Source organism: Ooceraea biroi, chromosome 13, assembly GCF_003672135.1.
Source record: "Ooceraea biroi isolate clonal line C1 chromosome 13, Obir_v5.4, whole genome shotgun sequence".
Taxonomy (NCBI): domain Eukaryota; kingdom Metazoa; phylum Arthropoda; class Insecta; order Hymenoptera; family Formicidae; genus Ooceraea; species Ooceraea biroi.
In genome coordinates, this window is record NC_039518.1 from 4,558,622 (window position 1) to 4,566,906 (window position 8,285).

General features: G+C 57.6%; 1 non-coding gene across 1 annotated transcript; it reads left to right on the plus strand.

Moving 5' to 3' along the window:
• Positions 1-240: 240 nt before the first annotated feature.
• On the plus strand, positions 241-395 carry LOC113563329. Its single transcript, XR_003407413.1, has one exon. It is a non-coding gene; the product is annotated as a 5.8S ribosomal RNA (ribosomal RNA).
• The last annotated feature ends 7,890 nt before the right edge of the window (positions 396-8,285 follow it).

The following is an 8,285-nucleotide window of genomic DNA, read 5'->3' on the forward strand; positions in this document are numbered from 1 at the left end:
TCTCGGACGCGCGGCGACGGGCCGCGCTCCACCCCGCGGGCACCGACCGTGCGGATCTCCCGTACGCGTCGGTCGCGCGCGGCAAACTTTTACGTGCCGCGGTCCCCGTGTAGCCACGGGGGCGGCGGCCCGCGCGTCGCTCGGACGCGCGGCCAGGCTGATCGAAGGGCCTTCGAAAGCTCAATCACTCAGAGACGATCTGTAAGAGAGACACGCAACAAACGTGTGTACACAAACTACTACCCTGAACGGTGGATCACTTGGCTCGTGGGTCGATGAAGAACGCAGCTAATTGCGCGTCAACTTGTGAACTGCAGGACACATGAACATCGACATTTCGAACGCACATTGCGGTCCACGGATACAATTCCCGGACCACGCCTGGCTGAGGGTCGTTTCAGCGAAACGAAGACTGCTTGCGCCAGCGGTCGCGCCCCGGCGCGACCGGCGTACGAGCGATCGTTGGACGTTTCGCCGAGAGGCTACGGACCAGAGGCGCCCGCGCGCGCGCGGTCTACCCTCGGCGTCGTCTCAAATGAGTAATACGAGGAAAGAAGTGTGTTGAAGGAGGTGGGAAAGGTGTGGTGTGTGCGTTGGACGAGGTGAAAGACGTTGCGCAGTGTCGCGTGCCCGCGACGGCAACGAGGAGAATCCGCGCCAACCCGCCGCCGCCGCCCCGCCCACCACCACACGCACGGTTACGACGTGTGCGTCTTAGAACAGACAGACGCACGCGAGACACGGAGGAACGGAAGTCGCGCGGCGCTTGTCGTTCACGAACGAGCGCACGCGCGCGAGCCGACCGCGTGTCCGGAGTCCACGAAGGTGTACACGCTCTCCGAAGGGCGCCGACGACGCTGACGCGTCCGTGTAGAGCGCGAAGGAGAGAAGGGAGGTACTTCTCGATCTCGATCGAGCAGAGGACCCGGCACGTCGAAGACGGTCGCGTTGCTCGCGCGCGAGGCGCGCGGCGGTTTGGGATCGTCGCCCACTCTCGCCCGCCAGAAGCGCCGCCGACACGCCAAAGTCGAATACTCGAATACTCGAAATCGTGTTGGAATCCGTTTCTCGTAGTGCTGCGTCCCGTGCGACACACGGTGTTTGCACTCGTATATATCGAGTGCCGGTGCGCGCGTGCCGCGTCGCTGAACGCGCGCGTGCCCGCGCCCGCGCACGTCGAATTCGAATTAACTCTGACGACCTCAGAGCAGGCGAGATTACCCGCTGAATTTAAGCATATTACTAAGCGGAGGAAAAGAAACTAACCAGGATTTCCTTAGTAGCGGCGAGCGAACAGGAAAGAGCCCAGCACCGAATCCCGCGGTTCCGCCGCAGGGAAATGTGGTGTTCGGGAGGGTCCGCTTATCCCGTGGCGTCGCTTCGCGTCCAAGTCCATCTTGAATGGGGCCACTTACCCGCAGAGGGTGCCAGGCCCGTAGCGACCGAGGCGCGCCGCGGGAGGATCTCTCCTTAGAGTCGGGTTGCTTGAGAGTGCAGCTCTAAGTGGGTGGTAAACTCCATCTAAGGCTAAATACGACCACGAGACCGATAGCGAACAAGTACCGTGAGGGAAAGTTGAAAAGAACTTTGAAGAGAGAGTTCAAGAGTACGTGAAACCGTTCAGGGGTAAACCTAAGAAACCCAAAAGATCGAACGGGGAGATTCATCGTCAGCGGCGCTGGCTTCGCGTCGGTGGGCGATGTCCCGCGGTGCCGATAACCTCGGCCCTAGCGCGGGCACGCTACCGTGCGCCGATGTCCGGCGTCCGTCGTCGTGCACTTCTCCCCTAGTAGGACGTCGCGACCCGCTGGGTGTCGGTCTACGGCCCGGGTGGTAAGACTGACGCGTCGCCGGTAAAACGGCACGCGGCAAACCCCCGGTCGCCCGGCCGGCTGCCCGGCGGTATGCGAAACGGTACCAGGCCGCGCCACGCGCGCGTCGAGCCCGTCGCAAGCGAGCGCCACGGCACCCGGAGGTACGGACCCAGCGCCGTCCCCGGTCCTGGTCCGCTGTTAGCTGTACGGTGTAACCTTCGACAGGCCTTGCCCTCGCGGCCCCGCGCCGCGAGTCTACCGGTCGGCGACGCTACTGCTTTGGGTACTCTTAGGACCCGTCTTGAAACACGGACCAAGGAGTCTAACATGTACGCGAGTCATTGGGACTAGCGATACCTAAAGGCGCAATGAAAGTGAAGGTCGGCCCTGGCCGCCGACCGAGGGAGGATGGGCCGCGTCGCGATGCGGCTCCGCACTCCCGGGGCGTCTCGCCCTCATCGCGAGGAGAGGCGCACCCAGAGCGTACACGTTGGGACCCGAAAGATGGTGAACTATGCCTGGTCAGGACGAAGTCAGGGGAAACCCTGATGGAGGTCCGTAGCGATTCTGACGTGCAAATCGATCGTCGGAACTGGGTATAGGGGCGAAAGACTAATCGAACTATCTAGTAGCTGGTTCCCTCCGAAGTTTCCCTCAGGATAGCTGGCACTCGGCCGTTCCGCAACGGAACGCGCGCGAGTCTCATCTGGTAAAGCGAATGATTAGAGGCCTTGGGGCCGAAACGACCTCAACCTATTCTCAAACTTTAAATGGGTGAGATCTCTGGCTTTCTTGAATTATGAAGCCACGAGCATCTCGGATCAGAGTGCCAAGTGGGCCATTTTTGGTAAGCAGAACTGGCGCTGTGGGATGAACCAAACGCAGAGTTAAGGCGCCCAACTCGACGCTCATGGGACACCATGAAAGGCGTTGGTTGCTTAAGACAGCAGGACGGTGGCCATGGAAGTCGGAATCCGCTAAGGAGTGTGTAACAACTCACCTGCCGAAGCAACTAGCCCTGAAAATGGATGGCGCTGAAGCGTCGAGCCTATACTCTGCCGTCAGCGGCAAGTGGGGCGGCCGCACCCCCCTCGCGGGGGCCGCGGTCGTCACGAGGCCCTGACGAGTAGGAGGGTCGCGGCGGTGTGCGCAGAAGGGTCTGGGCGTGAGCCTGCCTGGAGCCGCCGTCGGTGCAGATCTTGGTGGTAGTAGCAAATACTCCAGCGAGGCCCTGGAGGACTGACGTGGAGAAGGGTTTCGTGTGAACAGCCGTTGCACACGAGTCAGTCGATCCTAAGCCCTATGAGAAATCGCATGTCGATGACGGCGTGATATACCCGAGTGCTGTTCACTCCCCGCCCCTATCTGTGTCTGTGTCTCTCTACGGAGAGCAGCTGCAGCTGCAGCAGCAGCAGCAGCAGCAGCAAGCAGAGCGGGGCCGGCGGCAGTGCGCGGCGACACTTGTGGTGGCTGCGCGCGCGAGCGCGAGCGCGAGCGGGTGCGTGAACTCTCAGTCAGAGAGACGACGACTCGCGGACACACGCGCGAGCGCGAGCCGCGCAGCCGACGGTGTTGTGCGCGGAACGAGGCACACGCCCGTCGGGCGAAAGGGAGTCCGGTTCCTATTCCGGAACCCGGCAGCGGAACCGCATACAATTCGGGCCCTCGTAAGAGTGTTCGTCGGGGTAACCCAAAATGACCTGGAGACGCCGTCGGGAGATCCGGGAAGAGTTTTCTTTTCTGTATAAGCGTTCGAGTTCCCTGGAAACCTCTAGCAGGGAGATAGGGTTTGGAACGCGAAGAGCACCGCAGTTGCGGCGGTGTCCGGATCTTCCCCTCGGACCTTGAAAATCCAGGAGAGGGCCACGTGGAGGCGTCGCGCCGGTTCGTACCCATATCCGCAGCAGGTCTCCAAGGTAAAGAGCCTCTAGTCGATAGATTAATGTAGGTAAGGGAAGTCGGCAAATTGGATCCGTAACTTCGGAATAAGGATTGGCTCTGAGGAGCGGGGCGTGTCGGGCTTGGTCGGGAAGCGGGTCTGGCTGACGTGCCGGGCCTGGGCGAGGTGAACGGTCGGCGTTCTCGCGCCGTTGCCGGGATCCGAGCTCGGTCCCGTGCCTTGGCCTCCCGCGGATCTTCCTTGCTGCGAGGCTTCCGTGGCGGCGCGAGCCGTCGTGGTCGTCCTCTTCGGCCGCCATTCAACGCTCAGCTCAGAACTGGCACGGACTAGGGGAATCCGACTGTCTAATTAAAACAAAGCATTGCGATGGCCCTCGCGGGTGTTGACGCAATGTGATTTCTGCCCAGTGCTCTGAATGTCAACGTGAAGAAATTCAAGCAAGCGCGGGTAAACGGCGGGAGTAACTATGACTCTCTTAAGGCGTCCAAGAAGCAGAACAAGCGGCAACAAGAGCTGAATACGCGGCAACAAGAGCAGAACTGACGCAACGAAGGCAGAGTGGCTAACTGCCCGCCCCACCAGCAACGGGGCACGAAGCGATCCACGGACCATCGCAAAGGCCGAATCACATGATTCAGGGTAAATGGGACACACGCTCGTCGTTGGGCTTGCCAGTCCACGACTTGTACGGTCTCACGCGCCCTATTGGGTCGATTCCACTGGCATACGCGCCAGGCACTCAAAGAGGAGTTAAAATGCTGTCTGTCGATGGTGAGCTGTGTGCCCTAGCAGAACTTCGCGTTCTGGGGCGGCCTGTACACAGCTCCGTATATCAGGACGCTGCCTCGAAGGAGTGTGATGCGTAGGAATCGGCCCGAAAGCTTGAAGCGCTCTGCTGTGGAACAGGCCACACAGTACGGGCGTGGATGGCTAGCCGGGACCCGGCCGTTACCCCGTTGGGTGGCGATTGGGTCTCGGCATTTTTCTTTTTGTGTGATTCGGCCACAAAGTGGAAAATAACACGCCGGCGGCGACTCCAAATAAACCGCCGCTACATCAAGAGAGGCCGCCACTCTCACAAAGGAAACCGCCAGAACATCAAAGGTTGCCGTCGCCTTTGAGATGCCGCATGGACAGAAAGGAAATCCGCAAATCCTCGCACTGTAAGAGCAAACGAGTCATAGTTACGGGTCGGTGAGGCGTCTCGGAGAGCCTCTCCCGACCAAGTCGTGCACCTACCTCCTACTAAGGTCCCGCTGGAAACGCTACGTAAGGAGCGGCTAAACGGTGTACGGCGAAAATCATCGGAGCAACCCGGGCTCTGAGTCTGCTCTGGGGCAGAAGCGAGCGGTGGCATTCCGCACGGGGAACATCGCGGGCAGGGTTAGCACCCCTGTCCGCGTTAATATGATTGCTGTGAAGACTAGGAGCCAAGCCTCGGACGGCGAGGGAGCCGGCTCCGTTCCCTCGACGAGCAGACAGGGAGCCTCTAAAGAAGACCAAGCTGGACAAGAGGACGATGATTTTGAAATTTTAGTGCCGTTTGTGAGAAGGAGTTGTCAAAAGTGTCTCCGGAGTAAGAAAGGTAACTACATGGCGCTCAGCCTAAAGGATGAGATACGGCACGTGGCTGAGCGCCATGCAAACGCTGAAGTTACATTCAAGTGCGCCACATGTGATAAGCGATTCAGCAGAGAGCACCCGGCGCTTTGCCACATTCCGAAATGCCCAGGCCCCAAACGTGCAGGCAACGACGATAACCATAAATGCCGGGAATGTGGCAAAGCGTATAAAACGAAGTCGGGGCTCTCGCAACACGAACGGCACGCGCATCCCGCCACCCGAAACAAAGAGAGGGCAGGCGGTCTGGCGGGAGCGGAACCAAAGGCCAGGCAGGGCAAAGTATTCTCTGAACAAGAAGAAAGGAAAATGCTAGAGCTGGAAGTCGAGTTAAGGAAGGAGAAATTCATAGCGACAAAGATGGTGATACACCTGCCTGGCAAAACAGCCAAACAGATCCGAGACAAGAGAGGCACGGCGGCCTACAAGAGGAAGATGGAGGTAGCTCTAGCGCCATTCAGGACCCCGGATCAGAGCGAAGACGAGCATAGTGAAGAGGACGAAGCGGAAGCGGATGAGGAAGAGAAAGGAATAGATGCGCCCGAGGAGATTGACGAGCTGCCTGTCACTCCCGGGGATCCGCCGCATCAAACGGCCGACGAAACTGGTGCCGAGCGCGAAGCACAGACGCGCGAAGAAGCTTCGGCAACTCTCCAAGAGGCCGCATGGAGAGAAGAGGTAGCGAGATCAGTGTTGCGAGACATGGCCCCTGCCGCTACCTCGGCCGAAGCAGCAGCTTGCGTCCAGCTGCTCAGAGGAGTCCTGGCGAACATAATTGAACAGCAGGGGCAGCTGCCGAATGAAGAAGAGATGCGGAAAGTGGACGACCAAGTGGTGGAATACTTCGCAGAGAACAGCGTAGCGGCCAAAAGGAAAACGATAGCTGGCAAGAGGAAGAGAAGACGGAAAGGCCGAATACAGCAATACAGATACGCCAGGACTCAAGAGCTGTATAGGGAAAATCCAGGCCTCCTGGCTAAACATATAAGGGAGGGTATCGACTGTACTGAGCAGAAGAGGACAAAGTTGGAAACAGTCGATATCAAAGACCTATACAGCTCACTGTGGGAAACAAAAGCCCGCATTAACCTCCCAAAGTTCGATGAAAGAGATCCGGAGAGGGGCTTGCAGGACGTCCTAACTCCGATCGTTAGTGGAGAGATAGACAAGAGAATATCTCGCACAAAAGCAAACGTAGCGGCGGGCCCGGATGGCTTAGTCAAACGGGACATAAGCAGCCGAACCGCAAGGGAAATCCTCCGACTATGGTACAACATCATAGAGGTCCGTGGCTATCAACCATCAGTCTGGAGGATTACTAGAACGACGCTTCTGCCGAAAGACGGCCAGGATCACACGCTGGTGAAAAATTACAGGCCGATCACGATAGGTTCCCTTCTGGCACGATTATACTGGGGGATCGTAGACCAGAAGCTACGGCGAAGCGTCACAATGAATCCACGCCAAAAAGGATTCACCTCCGAAGCCGGGTGCTTTAACAACGTGCACATCTTGAGCGAGTTGCTGCGGCACTCGAAAGTAACAAGAGGCCTGGTCGCAGTGCAATTGGACGTCTCCAAAGCGTTTGACACGATACCGCATGACATTATTGGAGAGGCACTGCGTAGAAAAGGGCTACCCGAGTTCGTGGTGCGGCTCGTGGTAGACTCTTACCGAGATGGGCACACGGTTATAAAGAACGGCGAGGAGGAGGTAGCGATAAAAATCCAGCGCGGGGTTAAGCAGGGAGACCCCTTATCACCATTAATATTCAACTTGGTGATGGAACCAATGTTGATAGCGCTGGAGAGTCAGCCGGGGTATAGCATAGGACGTGAGCACAACACTTCAGTCCTAGCGTTCGCCGATGACATTATCTTGACGGCACGCACAGCACCACATGCTAAACATCTGCTAGGAGTTGCGGAAACATACCTAAAGGGGCTAGGTATAAGCATTTCAGCGGCCAAATGCGCTACTTTCCGCATAGTGGGCACCAAAGACTCCTGGTACCTAGCAGATCCCGGGCTGACTCTGAAGAGTGGAGAGAGTATTCCGTACGCGGATGCGGATACTGCGATCAAGTACCTAGGTGTGAAAATATCTCCTTGGGCAGGAATAGACATAAGGAGCCTCAAGCCTGATCTCTGCACAGCGCTACAGCGAGTTAAGAAGCTGGCGCTGAAACCACACCAAAAGGTAAATCTTATCTCCACTTACCTAGTCCCGCACTACCTGTATCAGTTAGTGCTGGCGTTACCGCCAGTCACGTTACTTAGGCAGCTTGACCAGGAGCTACGGGTAGTGGTTAGGGACATTTACCACTTATCGCAGTCGACGGCCGACGGATTCATATACTGCGGTAAGAGAGACGGGGGACTAGGGTTCCCCAAGCTGGAAGCTTTGGTAGTGTGCTCCAGCTTGAGGACAGGCTTGAAATTTATCGGATCGACAGATCCAACGATGCGAGCTCTGGCAGACGACGCAGGCATGGTGAACCGTCTCAAGAGTCTGGCGAAGTCTGCCCGAATCAACTGGCCAGTGACCGAGCAGAACATCCGACAACATAAAGCGAGGGCCAAGGAGAAAGAGCTCGCATCATGGTCGGCTCTGGTGTCGCAAGGAAAGTCAGTGAAGTCCCACACTGACGATAAGTTTGGAAATGCATGGCTGTACAATCCACAGCTCCTAAAGCCATGCAGATTCATAACGGCTCTGAAAATGCGCACCAACACTACCGCAAATCGAACAACTTTGCATAGAGACGGCCTGGTGGCGGACGTTAAGTGTAGGAAATGCAAGACACAACCGGAGACACTGGCGCACATTCTGGGGCAGTGCACATACATGAAGCAGCATACGATCCGCCGCCACGATGAGATCAAGGATCTCATCATAGAGACGATTACGAAAAGGGACAAAGAGGTAGCGGTAACGAGGGAACCCACGTT